The 15,974-nt window shown below is 42.0% G+C and overlaps 1 long non-coding RNA gene across 1 annotated transcript in view; it reads left to right on the top strand.

The window, feature by feature from the left end:
- Positions 1-9,421, top strand: part of LOC137502411 (uncharacterized) — a 39,397-nt gene extending 29,976 nt beyond the window's left edge. Inside the window, exons 3-4 of the long non-coding RNA XR_011018777.1 lie at positions 8,416-8,776; positions 9,265-9,421. This is a non-coding gene — a long non-coding RNA (uncharacterized lncRNA). The remainder of the gene's footprint in view (positions 1-8,415; positions 8,777-9,264) is intronic.
- The last annotated feature ends 6,553 nt before the right edge of the window (positions 9,422-15,974 follow it).

The raw sequence follows: 15,974 nt of genomic DNA, 5'->3' as shown, positions 1-15,974 counted from the left end.
TCAGCAGTTTATATCCTCTCGCGGAAGATTCTAGGCGTTAGGGGAAAGAAAACACCCTCCCACAAAATCTTTATTGGCTAGGGAAAAGAAACCCCTACAAAGAGGAAGAAGAAACACATTATTGGTGGAACATTAATTAAAGAAATTCGGGATTGGCTAGATCCAAAATAAGGGGAAAAAGAGGGGTATACAGCCAACTTAAACCATGACAGAAAGAAATTTAACAAAGAACAAACTCTTGAAATAAAAATTTCTCCAACAAAATAGTTCTTTGATTTCGCACTAGGTTGCACTATTGTAATTCTTCAGTAGTGTCCTCTAGAAGAGAAAGTTCACACTTCTTACTTCAAGCGAAACAAAAACACATCAAAAGTGACACAGTTCAAAAACTCAAAATTTTCCACGTGGTGACATCTTCTGAGAAAGTAGAGAATTAATAGAATAGATAAAGTTCAACCTTCCTCCAGAAGAGGAGTTTCAACTGGCGCAACTTTTAAATAAACAGAGTAGAGGTGTACCGCCCGGTACAGACCTCCCCCCCCCCCCAAAAGTTCCTCCAGGGGTGACACATGAAATCAGTTTGAAACAAAGTCCAAGTAATGATGTTGATATTAAGATTAATTGCGGAAGCATTTATAAGATTTTAGTAATTTGGTTGGTTTCAATTTCAAAATTTTGTTGTTGCAGGTGCAGTAAAGTCTTTCTGTTTGTAGTAGTTGAATTTCTGAAGATAAACCTTTAATGCTTAAAAGTGAAGAAAAGTTTTGCAATGTCCACCAAATATTGTTGTTAAATTCCCAAATGTAGTTATCTCTTATAGTAACTGTCCATGTAGTTGATGTTAATGAAGTTGGATGGCCGGACCGGCCGTTGCAGCTTGCGTCCAAAAGGAGGCCGCTCGGACCCCTTAAGTACCCTGAGATACCGCTCGCCCGCACTATGAGGGGAGCAGAGGTGTTGAAGTACGCCGCGCCCGCGGTGAACAGATACAGGCTGCGGGCATGTAGCAGGTCGTGCGCCGCACATCAGCCTTGGCCGGGGGGAGAGCTCCGGCTCGCCGTGCACATGTCGTCCTCGCTGGAGAGGAGGGGGCCCATCCCCCTCCCCAGTCGCTGCACGGCGCTGCGCGGCTGCGGGGGCGCTGAAACATTAAAGCTAGGCGGCAGAATTGTGTTGGACTATCATCTTCTTTGAGGGTACAGGCTTGTGGAGAGGTTGAGGGGCCAGCGGCGTGTAGATATCCATGGCATTTACTATTATGAAGCCACAGTGTAAGGTGAAGCAGGAGACGGGAGCGTGGTAATGGCCGTGGCAAGAACAGGATGGCAGTTTAACGGATCGGGGTGGGTTTTACAAAAGGCTTACATCTAAAACCAAAATATTACAGAAGGGGCAGAATGCCTTAAAAGTGAAACTCAAAAAAAAATATAACCTTCATATCCTTTCAACATAATATGAAGCAAGTTAACACAGAAATTACACCGGTTTCACCTGGGACAGGTGAACTCTAAATATCCTCTCGGTGGCTGGATTACTTAGCAATAAGGTAACCGGCGTAAGAAAATCGAGAATGATACAAGGCCCATGAAATCTGGGGGCAAGCTTGCCCGCGGGAACAAAATTTTTGACCATAACCTGGTCACCTACCTTCAAGGTGGTGGGTCTCCGTCCACGATCATACCTTTCCCTAACCTTTTCATGAGACACTTTAAGATTGGCTTTAGCCTTCTTCCAAAGATCTTTAATGTTATCCGGATCTATTGTCTCGGGTAGAATGTCATTCAAAGACCAGAGGTTAGAGAGCGGCGAGTTGGGAACAAACTTGAACATCAAGGAAGCTGGAGTAAACTTGTGAGATTCATGAACCGCCGAATTCAAAGCAAAAGCTATCCAATGCAGGGACGTGTCCCACCTGGAAGGATCTTCATGATGATAGGCAATGAGTGCGGACCTGAGATTACGGTTAACCCGTTCAGCCAGAGATGGTTGCGGATAATAAGCAGATGTAGTTACATGAGAGATGGACAAGTCAAAACAGAATTTACGAAATAAATTAGATGTAAAAGCCTTAGCATTATCAGATACAATATATTGACACGGACCAAAAGAAGCAAAAATAGAATTTAAGCAAGTAATGGTTGACTGAGCGGTAGCCAGCTTAGTCGGAAATAACCAGGAAAATCTTGTAAAACCATCTACACACACAAGGATGAACTTGTTGGCATTGCCCTTTGACTGGGGGAAGGGTCCCACATAATCAATATACAGGCGTTCCATGGGGCGCGACGCTTGATGAGAAGACAAAAGGCCTACTTTAGTGGACATGGTGGGTTTACTGAGCAAACAAGATTTACAAGCTTTTACAAGTTCACGGATTTCACCGTCCATACCTTTCCAGATGAACATTTCACGAATCTTTTCACGAGTTTTAAAGATACCCAGATGCCCCCCCAATGGGGTCTCATGATAGTATTTGAAGATCATAGGTACAAGAACCGCTGGAACAACAACTTTCATCAACTTATCATGCCTCGAAGGGCAACATAGAACACCATTCCTCAGAACATAAGGGACAGCATGTTCCCCAGAAGAAAGGGTTTCCATTATAGGAGCCAGCGTCCGATCTTCACGTTGGTATTTCTCAATATCCCTAAAAAGCATGGGAGCATCTGTTAAGATGGCATTCACACCAGATAGTATGGACTCGGAAGGTGATGAACTGTCGACCGGTTCGTGGGTCTCTACGTCGTTGTGAAACATACGGCTGAGTCCATCAGCAACAACATTTTCGGTACCTCTGATATGTCGTACATCAAATTGGAAGGCAGAAATACGGATGGCCCAACGGGCTATACGACCAGTACGACGCGGCCTACCTAAGACCCAGCTTAAGGCTTGATTATCTGTCTCCAGGTCGAATTTGACATGTTCCAGATAGAGACGGAACTTTTCTAAGGCGAATAAGACTGCCAACCCTTCGAGCTCATAGATGGAATACTTGGCTTCTTGAGCCGATAGAGTCCTAGATGCATAGGCGATGGGACGCCTCCCTAGTTCAGTCTCTTGAAGAAGGACTGCAGCTACAGCTGACGACGACGCGTCCGTTTGGACGATGAATTTCTTCGAGAAATCAGGCATAGCAAGTACAGGGGCATTACAGAGAGCTAATTTAAGATCTTCGAAAGCGGCTTGTTGAGAAGGTCCCCACTCGAATTTGATGCCTTTCCTACGAAGAAGGTTTAAGGGCGCCGCTCTATTAGCGAAGTTAGGAATAAACTTCCTGAAGAAATTCACCATACCAATGAATCTAGCGATACCTTTGATGTCCTTAGGAGGTTTAAAATCACGGATGGCCTGTGTTCTAGAATGATCGACAGCTACCCCATCGGGAGACACAATATGCCCCAGGAATGACATAGAGGGCTTAGCAAAGGCAACCTTGGACAACTTAACAGTTAACCCAGCCTTACGAAGGCGATCGAGAACTTCTCGCAAATGATCTAGATGTTCTTCAAAAGTCTCGGAAAATACGACGACATCATCCAAGTAGTGATATAAGTACTCAAATTTGATGTCGGAGAAGACCCTATCTAGTAGCCTAGTGAGCACAGCTGCCCCCGTGGGGAGCCCGAAAGGCACGCGGTTGTATTCGTATAAATTCCAGTCCGTGGCAAACGCTGTAAGATGTTTAGACTCCTCGGCAAGGGGAATTTGATTATAGGCCTGATTCAAGTCCAAGATAGTGAAGAACTTGGCCTTTCGAAACCATGAAAAGCAAGAATGAAGGTCGGGAAGGGGCACAGATTGCAACACCACCTTCCGATTGAGAGCCCTGTAATCAATGACAGGCCTGAAGCCTCCTTGGGGTTTCGGGACTAGAAAAATAGGCGATGAATACGCTGACTTAGAGGGCCTAATAATACCATCCTTCAACATCTGATCGATGATTTCTTTCAGAGCCTTCATTTTAGGTGGAGATAGCCTATACGGTGGAAAACGGACAGGAATAGAATCCGTGACCTCAATTTTGTATTCAATAAGGTCAGTAACACCAAGAGTATCAGAGAACACCTCGGGAAACGACTGACACAGTTTCCGAATACTATCAGCCTGCTCCTCAGGTAGATGTCTAAGGTCTAACAACATCTCATCCTGGGTAGGCGAAATAGATGAACATGATACAGAATTACACTTTAACAAGGGAATTCTACAATTGGACGCAAATTTGAATGTGCACGACCTACTCTGGAGATCGAGCACAAGACCAGTGTGAGAAATGAAGTCCGCTCCCAATATGATGGGGCAAGACAAACGCTTGGCCACAAACAATTTGATCTTCCATGTAAATTTAAAAACCCGAATTTTGACATGTAAGGAACCTAGAATTTCTAATGGAGATGAATTAGCCGAAACATATTTAACAGGAGATGAGTCATAGTCAGGGAGTTTACAAACAGATTTCAATTTAGAATACCAATCAGCCGAAATAATGGAACAAACACTGCCTGAATCTAAGAGAGCTGTTATAGGCTCGTTATTTAACTCAATCTTAAGAAAAGGAACAGGTGCGGGGGTATCCGCCGCAATCCTAAGACACTCTTTAGGGCATTCAAAAGATGAATTTGAAGGCAGGTCGTTCTCTGCATTTACAACCTGTTTACTAGGGGCTGAGTCTCGGGAAGATGGATTAGTCGGCTCAGCCGACGCCACTAGTCACTTTTTATTATTGGCATAGCTGGAATTTGCACCAGAAGTTGAGCAGGAGGGGGTGCTATTTGAGTTTGGGCAATTCTTGGCGATATGTGAGAAGGCCCCACACTTAAAACAGCCTTGTGATGACCCTGCTCCATTCCTTGTCCCACTTGACTTGATCAGAGGACACTTATTCCGCAGATGGTCAGGCGACCCGCAAGCATAACATTTACGGGGATCGACTGGTCGGCGAGGTGGAGGCCGAGTGTTACTAAAGGAAGGCGGGGGTTCTTTCGCGACACGCAAAGAATCGGCGTATCTAACTCCTTCCGCTGAGACTGCCAATGCTTCAAGTTCCGAGAACGTTTGCGGGCACGCCGCGAAACACAAATATGACCTATAGGATGGTGAAATACCTTCCACAATAGCTTGTACAATTTGATCCTCAGGGAAGTGAAGAGCAAACACCCTAGTATAAAACTTAATATCTTGGATGAAGTCTGCCAGGTTTTCATCCAAGCGCTGTACCCGATAATAGTATTTCTGAATAAGGGAGGACCTGGCCCTAGCTGGGATGAAGTTAGCTAGCAAATGGGCATGGAAATCCTCAATAGAAGATTGCTCAGCGATGGCTCTAACTATTTTGTCAGATAGAACACCAATAGCATAAGGATAGATAATTTGCAAAATTTGACATGGGGAAAGAGAAAACACAAGGGCATGATCCTGAAATTCCACTAGAAATCTTAAAAATGAAATTACGTCACTGGTGGTGTTGACGGAAAACTTGGAGATACCTCTAAGCAACATTGCCAATGGATGAGGCAAGCTGCTGAACCCAGGTGACATAGTCGTTAAAGGTTTCAATGGCAAAGAAGTTAATTCAGAGCGGATGTTACTCAATGACGCACGGCGTTCAGATTCGTTGTTCGATGGGGCAGAGATAGTTTGAGCAGCAACGGTTATCCTATTGACGTCTCCCTGAGGAGGCTCTTCCTCGTTACCTACATTCACCGTGGCGGGTTGATCAGTTTTGGGAGGAGCTTCGCCGGTTAGCAATTGAGTGACCTTATTAGACAATTCAGAAATAGTTTCAAGGAGCGTATTAGCTTGCTTCCTCTGAACGTCATTCAGTTTTAGAGACAACAGATCATTAACTCTATTTGCAAAGTGATACAGCCTGCCTTGCACACGCTTAATTTGATTAGGAGATGGATCGTTTTCATCAAAAAAGCTGACTACCGATGCAAGCCCAGTAATATTCTCGACAATCGTGGAAAGAGAGTCATCAATTTCTTTCTCTCCCAAATTGGGGATGGAAATGGGCAAATCAAGGGACTCTCTAAGCTTGTTGGTGTCGATTGCAACCGTGCCTCCAGATTGCACATTTCTGATAGTTAACTCGTATATCAACTCCTCTTTGCGCAAATAGTTAAGGAGGAGAACATCGCGAGGGCCGGACATGATGACAGAACAATTTTGAAAAACTCAAAAATTCCAGCAACTGAGACAATTGTTAGAGTTCGAATCAAAGCAATGTTTAGCCGTCAAAAGGGGCTAAATTGAGACCCATTCAACCACGCTCTGCTACCACTTGTTACCGTGTTTTAGCGGTAGGTAGAGGCGTAAGAAGGTGCGGGCGTGAATGGGTTTCAAACTACGGAATCAAAGTTAATGTAAAAGTAATTTAAAATTTAACTAGGTTATATTTTCTTTTCAAAAACAAAGCAATAACAGACATGGCAGGTACAAAGTAGCAAAACAAGGGGAGATACAATATTTACAGGTTTTGGGCTTCACGCCCTGACTTCTGCGATCAGCTCAGTTTTACCACAAACACAAGTTTTAACAGAGGGGCAGAAAACCCCATTCATCCCTAGGAGCCCCTGGCTCCGAATTACACAGAAAAGCCTCCACGAGGCATATGACACTCCATTTTCAAAAGAGCGATCTTAAAATTTAAGCCTCTCAAAGGCCACACCAAACTCTACCTTCAAGCTGTCCTCTAAGGACGTATTCACAGGGGTAAAATACCCAACCTACAGAGGTCTATTACATGAAAAGAAGGTTGATTATATGACCTCTAAAATAACAATTTGAGAGGAGGCGATCTTGCACTCCTAATACACCTTGTTTTTAAAACCTAATCTGGCTCTGGGCCACTAACGCAAGGGCTAATCCCATACTACAGAGGTGACTTAGAGAAGAACACTTTACATTACATAAACGACGAATAGTTTGAGAAAATAAGTTCACCTCAAAACAAATGTGAGTGGGAGCTCGAGAGGGTTAGCACTCTCTATCCCAATATGTAGCTTTACAAGAAAAAGATGAAAAGAGTAATTACATTTTAGGAAAAGGTTACATGATGGAAATGCTTCGAACCCGCCGCGAGTGTTAAACTGCCGACCTAGCAAGAAAAGAAGTTATTAATAGGCCATTACCTGGTGTTGAACGGCTGAAGAAGAAAGAGGCGCTTCCCGCCTCCTGCTATGTACTTAATACACTGAAAGATGGAACAGAAGTGGCCCGGAGACCCCAAAATCAGCAGTTTATATCCTCTCGCGGAAGATTCTAGGCGTTAGGGGAAAGAAAACACCCTCCCACAAAATCTTTATTGGCTAGGGAAAAGAAACCCCTACAAAGAGGAAGAAGAAACACATTATTGGTGGAACATTAATTAAAGAAATTCGGGATTGGCTAGATCCAAAATAAGGGGAAAAAGAGGGGTATACAGCCAACTTAAACCATGACAGAAAGAAATTTAACAAAGAACAAACTCTTGAAATAAAAATTTCTCCAACAAAATAGTTCTTTGATTTCGCACTAGGTTGCACTATTGTAATTCTTCAGTAGTGTCCTCTAGAAGAGAAAGTTCACACTTCTTACTTCAAGCGAAACAAAAACACATCAAAAGTGACACAGTTCAAAAACTCAAAATTTTCCACGTGGTGACATCTTCTGAGAAAGTAGAGAATTAATAGAATAGATAAAGTTCAACCTTCCTCCAGAAGAGGAGTTTCAACTGGCGCAACTTTTAAATAAACAGAGTAGAGGTGTACCGCCCGGTACAATAATAATAATAATAATAATAATGTTATTGGCTTTAGTCCCACTAACTACTTTTACGGTTTCGGAGACGCCGAGGTGCCGGAATTTAGTCCCGCAGGAGTTCTTTTACGTGCCAGTAAATCTACCGACACGAGGCTGATGTATTTGAGCCCCTTTAATTACCACCGCACTGAGCGAGGATCGAACCTGCTAAGTTGGGGTCAGCAGGCGAGCGCCTCAACCGTCTGAGCCATTCAGCCTGGCGATGTACCGATAAAACTCTTATTTTATACCGAGTATGTGAGTTTTAGAACGTTGGTCATTCGGATGTGTAATTTGAAAGAAAAGTACGGCGGTATCTCGGGTCATTGTCACTTAATCAGCCAATCAGATCACTTCGCGGGCAAATTCAGATGTGCTTTGCGAGGTGGTGTTGCTAAAACCTGTGCGTGGCTTATGACCGGCTTGAGAGCGCCAATAGAAGAAATAAACTTCTCCAGGGGAGCGACTTGAACAAGGATAGGCTGAAACCCACCGTGTGTTAGTGTTTGATGCTCATTTCTCGGTATGGCTCACAAGCCCAATTCGAGCATTTCTGGTGCTTAATGATTCGTGCCACACTGTGTTGTTTACTATTTAGGATAACTAATTCGAAACCTTATTTTATTTCAGGGGAACCCCGGCCGAAGAGAACTCCTACCTTCAAAAAGTCTTCCGGACACCTCGGAGGATGTGGAAGATCATGCGGCCGTAGAGGAGTCATCTTTGGGCTCCCTGTGTATACCCACCCGCAACCTCGGGTACAAATCGTCAAAGTTGTGGAACAGCCGGTATACGTACCAGTGAAAACAGTTGTCAAACATGTTCCAGTAGTTCTCTACATAAAACAAAAACAACAACCTCATCGACAATCCACACACTACGTACATCAGCAGCAGCCTCTTTGCTATCGCTGTAGAAATGGAGGTGGTGGAGGAGGCTCGGGCAGTTTCACCAGGGCAATATCGTCGACGTTTTCCTACAGTGAAAGCGGGTGAGAATACAGTCATTCCTTCTTTCAACCAGAGTGTCAATACACAGCTCGTTGCACTTTGTAGGCTGTAGTTAACAGTTGTTCCTAAACTTCCTTCAGGAAAAGTATAGTTCGAACCACGGTTACCACATTACGCCAAAACAACTCTAAAAAAGCTTGCCCCTGTGATTGGTTATGTTTTTTATGTTGTAGAAATAAAACTACAGTGGAGCCTCGATATCCCGAATCACCTCGGGAGTTAAAAATTATTTCGAGATACAGAGATTGCCGTTTTTGAGCTTGTATAGCACATAATTGAATTATGTGTATCTACGGACTTATACTGAATACGTTATTTTTAACAGTACTTAAAAAAATATACAAGAAAAGTCATTTTACAGCATCACTTTAATTATAACTCTTATTATAGTAACTTTATAGAAGATACAGTAAATACATTAGTGAAACAATACATTTTCTTAATGTCTTTCTTTTATTGCGTGTTTCAGGTCTTACAGAAAGAAGAAATGATGACATGACAACCACAACAACAACCAACAATATAACAAGTAATAATAAACTATATACCCTTTGTTTTAATGCTTTATTTATCAATGAATGTCTAATAAACAGTTCAAGTGAACCTACCTGAGTAACAGAGTGCATCCCCAGATAAGATACATTTATCTGTATTTTACTTTGTCAAGAGGACTAGGAAATACAGAGATACTGACTGTTGAGTAATGTGATGTAGTTAACGTCCTTACATCTATATCCCGTCCTACCGCTCTCCGCTTGACAAGTCTTCTTTTTGCAGTTATTTTTATAACGACTGCCGTTGGTGAGACTGGAACTGTTGAAACAAAAATCAGTTAAATTTAAAAAAGGCCACTAATGCTATGATTTATTTACAGTATGAGTTGTTCAAGTTCGACACATTTTTCTTGGTTACCTCTTCATCTTCGTTTCTTAATTCGTCCACCATCCAGGGTTGGTCTTTCCTTCGAACTCAGCGAGGGATCCTATTTCTACCGCCTCAAGGGCAGTGTCCTGGAGTGTGAGACTTTGGGTCGAGGATACTGCTGGGGAGGAGGACCAGTACCTCTCCCAGGACCCCTCAACTGCTATATTGAACAGGGGGCCTTGTGGAGGACAAGGAAGAGGGAAGGAAGTGGCCGTGGCCTTAAGTTAGATAGCATCCTGGAAATAGCCTGGAGGGGAAGTGAGAAACCACTGAAAACCACTTCGAGGGTGGCTGAGGAGGGAATCAAACCTCCCTCTACTCAGTTGATCACCCTAACCACTACACCACAGAGGCGTACTTCCTTGGTTATATAATACAATCAATAGCTTTCAAATCAATCAATCAATCAATCAATCAATCAATCAATCAATCAATCAATCAATCAATCAATCAATCAATCAATCAATCAATCAATCAATCAATCAATCAATCAATCAATCAATCAATCAATCAATCAATCAATCACTAATCTGTATTAAGCGCTGTCGCCCGGGTGAATTATTCCAGTCACTAAGTCCTTTTCGTATAAACGCATATTTGCCCCAATTTGTCCTCTTGAATTCCAACTTTATCTTCAAATTGTGTTCTTTCCTTCTTTTAAAAATACCACTCAAACTTACGAGTATTTGTCTGCTAATGTCATTCCACACCATCTTTCCACTGTCAGCTCGGAACATACCACTTGGTCGAGCTGCTCGTCCGCTGTCCGTCTCAGAACCTTGTGGAGATCTTTTGCAGTGTTGGGCTGAGTGGCTCAGGCGATTGAGGCGCTGGCCTTCTGACTCCAACTTGACAGGTGTCAGATGCGTACCAATTAATCATAGAACGTTGTTTTCGGTGAAATGCGCTCGTAAGAAATACCAGGATTACTTGGAGAAGACACGCCTGAAGGTCAAAGAAGAGGACAGAAACAATGAATAAGTGATGAAATAAGAAAACTGGAGTATGAAAAAACTTAAAAGAATGCAGTCACAAGAATGTGAAGCCAAAATTGAAGATAAAATATGCCCACTTGATCCTGAAAAAATTGCGTGTAATTTTTGTGTGCTGCATTTCTGTTTTTTACATTATTGCCAACATTGTGTGTTCATTAGTAATTTCAATAGCAATACTTTCATTATTCATGTATAAATAAAATGTATTAACATTCATTATTATCTGGCAGATCATAATTGTATGTACTTTACTGTTCAAAATGTTGTATTTCCTATTTGAGCAATAAATATTGTGTAAAGGTGTGTGTTGGACAGCTATTGGGGTGGAGGAGGCTGCCAAAAATTGCGCAAATGCCAAATGTTTGTCAGGGAAATACAATATTTTGGTCAGGGAAAGTCTGGGAAATGTCAGAGAAATTAGTTTGACTTTCTGGCTGGGAACCCTGTATACCCTTTATAGACCTATAGACGGTTGCTCACGTCCGCAGGATTCTACCTATTGATTGCCCTCTACGTGTCCCCCGGGTGGTGCTAAGCGAGCAACAGCGATATAAGGTGATACAATTGAACGACATAATGTTTCAAACTTTTGGAAATAACGGTTCTTTTCAGAACCTCTCAACAATAGATATTGGACCTTCAGTCCGTATTGTACAACTAAATATTGAAGGCTTAAGTCACGCCAAGTGTAAACATCTCTGAAAACAGCTGAACAACCTCGACATTGATATCGTCAACATTCAGGAGACGCACACCACAGATGAACAGGACTTCGAGAGAAGAGGAAGAATATTGGGCTATACCCTAGTCGACGCTATCCACCATCAGCAGTATGGGATTTCCACCTATGCCAAATCCAGTCTTACAGGAGTTCAATTTGTTGAGTCAAGTGTAAAGGATCTCACTTTCACTAGAGCAATACAGTTAATATTAACGTGTATAACCCTCCTACCATCAGATGGCCTCCTGGCATTTTGTCAACCTTCAGCCATCCTTGCATTTACACTGGAGATTTTAACAGCCATCATACTAACTGGGGATATGCCACAGTTGTTGAAGATGGTGAGGCGAAAGACAAGGGCACTTTCCATTCTGATCGCTGGAGGAGAGACTACAACCCCGACCTAATATTTGTGTCCAAGGATTGCTTTGATCAACCTCTCAGTACTACACGTACAATATCGTCTAGTTTCCCAAACAGCCACCATCGACCAGTCCTGTTGGAAGCAGGTATGAAGATACCCCTGGTGACGTCAGTACCTTTACCCAGGTGGAATTTTAATCGTGCAAACTGGGATAAATTCTCTAAAGATCTTGATCAGAAACTATGCGATATAAACCTACAACCAACTGCCAGTAACTATGATGACTTCGTCAGCTTAGTCATTTCAGCTGCCAAAACGAACATTCCGAGAGGTTTCAGAAAATATTATGTGCCTGCTTGGAATCCAGAAAGTTAGGCTCTGTATGAAGAATATCAAACAACAGGCCGCCATGAAGTTGCTTAACAGCTTCTACGGTCATTAGACAAGAATAGGAGAGAAAAGTGGGAAGCAACAGTGAAAGATATGGACTTTGCAAAATCGAGCAGACAAGCTTGGGGAGTCTTAAGTCGACTTACTGGAGAACATTATTCTAAAAAGCAGTGCACTAACTTGAGCCCAGATGCCAAAGCTCACCGAGCTCACACATGGAACAAAGACGAATGAGGAACTGTCTAGGCCATTCTCTATTTGAAGCTGCTATCAAAATGCTGAAAACCGGTAAGGCTGCTTGCCCAGATAATATCTACAACGAATTCCTTCGAAATATGGGTCCACATAGCATAAAGTGGATCACTTATCTTTTTAGTTACATCCCTCAGACTAACAACCTGCCAACGGAGTTCAAACGGTCAAAGGTGATCGCCCTTCTTAAACCTGGAAAGTCGGAGTAGCGACCTGAAAACTACGGTTCAATAGCAATTCTCAGTTGCATTTTTAAACTTTGGAACGAGTCCTCCTCACTAGGATAGCACCACTCATTGAAGCTGTAATCCCTCCAGAACAAGCTGGTTTCAGAAGAAATTGTAGCTTTACTGATCAAGTTTTCTCTCTTACCACTCACATCAAGGCAGGCTTCACAAAGAAATTAAAATCAACAACTGTCTTTATTGACCTGACACGTGCATATGATGTTGTCTGGCGACATGCACTAATTCTAAAACTGCTGGAAGTAATTTCCTGCTTGGAAATTGCAAAGCTAATTTCCAACATGCTCTGTGGGAGGGAGTTTGTAGTATTCCTAGGTGATTCTAAAAGCCGTAACAGAAAATTAAATAACGGTGTGCCACAGGGATCAGTATCGGCTCCAGTTCTCTTCAACTTCTACATCCATGTCTTACCATCAACCACAGCTACTAAGTTCATCTATGTAGACGACATTGCACTGGTAGCTCAAGGCAGAAATTTTGAGGATGGAGAAGGCATTCTTTCAGCAGACTTACTCAAAATGACAACATTCTTCAAGTCTTGGCGTTTGATCCCAAGTGCTTCTAAGACCGAGGTTTCATGTTTCCATCTCAGCAACCGACTCTCAAACTACGAGCCATCTGTTTTATTCCTTGGTGAAAACTAAAGTACAAACCGTTCCCGAAATATTTAGGAGTCACACTGGACAGAACTCTGAGCTACAAAGAACATCTCACCAAGCTCCCTGCACAGGCTTTGTGGCAGTTCCTGGTGAGCCTCGGCTGACTGCTTACGATTAGCGGGTATCAGTCTTGTCTACTCCGCAGCGGAATACTGAGGCCCGGTATGGCTGGAAAGTCCACATGTGCATAAAGTGGATACTAAGCCGAATGATACGATGCGCTGCAAAACTGGTACTGTAAGGAGAAAGGCAGCTCTGCTGAGAGAAATAAAGAAGATCTGGTCATCTCCCTCATTACCAGTTCACCAGCAATTTTGTTACCCATCGCCATAATGACTTCGAACTAGGAGACCAGCAAGTGTCCTTGCCGGCCGACTCTTGAGGGATAATTTTAATCTAAACCAGAGCTGGCGGGATGAGTGGTCAAATTCAACATCTGGAATTAATGCTCCTGAGCTAAATCCAACTCGGAAAATGAAGGGATTCGACTTCCCCCCCCCAAAAAAAACTATGGTGTCGCCTCAACAGACTGAGAACTGGGCATGGACGCTGCAATTTCTTACACCATAAGTGGGGTTGGATGGATTCTGCAATGTGTGAATGCAGTGAAGAGGAGCAGACCATGGACCATGTCATCCTGCGCTGCCCTCTTCATGCCTACTCCGAAAGCCCCAGCGACCTGTTTTAGAAAGTGCTGTAGAGTGGCTGAAACACTTAATTCATTCATTTATTCTTTAATATTATTTCCTGTTTTTAAGTATTCGCTTGGTCTGAATATCTTATTTTAGATAAAGAAAATTAAAATCCAAACTTCGGCGGAAAATAAGTCCTCACAAATTCCAGTGCTGGGCCTTAACCATTATAAAAATGGCTAAGGGATCCGTACAAAATCTTGAACTTCATGCCACTCTCACTGTGGACATTTCTTGCAACGTAGCATGCAATGAATACCAAGAAATTCTTTAATTGCCATTGGTGTAAGAAGCGGCTTCACTTCTTCGTTCTTCTTTTATTGGTTGTACTGGCCGGTACACAGTATTGCAATTTGGAAGAAATTTCCAGGGAAGTACTCCTGGAAGTACATTGCTGGGATTCTAGGCTCTTATAGCTGTATATCATTGTTCCCTTCACACTACTCCCACTAAATATTCCTTCTTTAAGTTTCGTTTTGACTACAATAATCATTTCATTTTGTCTATGTATTGTTTGTACTTTCTGTTGTTTGTGAAATATGAATTCAAATGTACATAATGACATTGTTGAGTGCTCTTCTTCCAAATTCAATTGTCCTGGGTATAATAGCATTTTTTATGTTTAATTTTACTCTTTTATGCAATTGTAAAATAGTGTTTTAAGCAATTAAAATGATTAAACCTTCATATCAGGTGAAATATGTATATTATTTCATACTGGTACCTCTGTTCTATTTGTGCAATTTACGAAAATTGGTCTATTATTAAAGTGCGGCCCGCGACATTGCCCAGGGTTTCCTATGTGTCCCTCGAGCCTCTACTAATTGAAAACACCTGTTATAAAGTGACGTCTAGCTCATATATTACGGTTGGTACTCAAACCACCGCACCAGAAGATTCATACATTTTCGCGACATTCCAGTTATGAAAGTTGTTCGAGATTTTAAAACGTTTCTGTTCAGAAGTGCCATAGTGCTTTCCAAGGTTCAATTTACGTTGTACAGGCACTTAGGCACAAAACTTTAGCACATAAACATGAACACAAATGCGGTGGTCAGAAAGTAGTGTGTGCAAATGTAGGATGCACCAAATTCACGTTAATGTTAATTCCATAACTTATAGCTTATGACCAAATAAAACCACGTTTAATAACAGTTTCGCTTGACCGCACTTTGGAAACGGGAAACGGTAGGCGCCAAAACTGAATTAAGTTCCTTCTTCATAACATTTTCATAGTTACTAGCAATGTACAATGTATGGTGTTGTTCGTTACTATCCTCACGGATGTAGTTACAAAGTTTCGAGTTAATGAAATAAAGCACATGATCTGATGTGCTAATAGAATGTAATATTATGTCAACAAAACACTTGAAAATACATCACACAAAGAAATTGAATTAAACGTTCCTTGGAACAACACTACGCGCCGAACTGTTAAAAGGTCCTTAAAAGATCTTCGTCACGGAGACATATATACTCATAACTTTTCTCAGAATCTACCAATTTAAGCAGTTATTGCCTCAAAAGAAAGCGCTTGATCCACAGAGTGTTTTTAGACAAAAATTAACTGCGTACCTCAATTAGAACGAAAGATATGATTGCTTCAATGAGAAAAAAATGTTGAAGAAATGAGACGTCAAATTGAATGTGCACTCATACCTTTCCTCAGAATCAAACAATTTGAGTAGTTAAGAGCTAAAATGAAAGAGCTTGATCCACTGAGTGTTCTTAGGCCAAAACGAACTCCGTACCTCAATTGGAACTAAAGATATGATTGCTTCAAATATACAAAAAATTGAAAAAATCAAATAATTTGAGGAAGGCGGAAGTTAAGTGATTTATGGTACCTGATGACAAATCCGTGCATGAATAACGTTCAGTTAAAAAAAAGAATGAAGGAAATCGACCGGATAGAATGGCCGGACTGACTGACTTTA

This window comes from Anabrus simplex, chromosome 10, assembly GCF_040414725.1.
Source record: "Anabrus simplex isolate iqAnaSimp1 chromosome 10, ASM4041472v1, whole genome shotgun sequence".
In the NCBI taxonomy this organism is placed as follows: Eukaryota; Metazoa; Arthropoda; class Insecta; order Orthoptera; family Tettigoniidae; genus Anabrus; species Anabrus simplex.
Note: the sequence above shows the minus strand (reverse complement) of the source record. Positions and strands in the feature narration are given on the sequence as shown.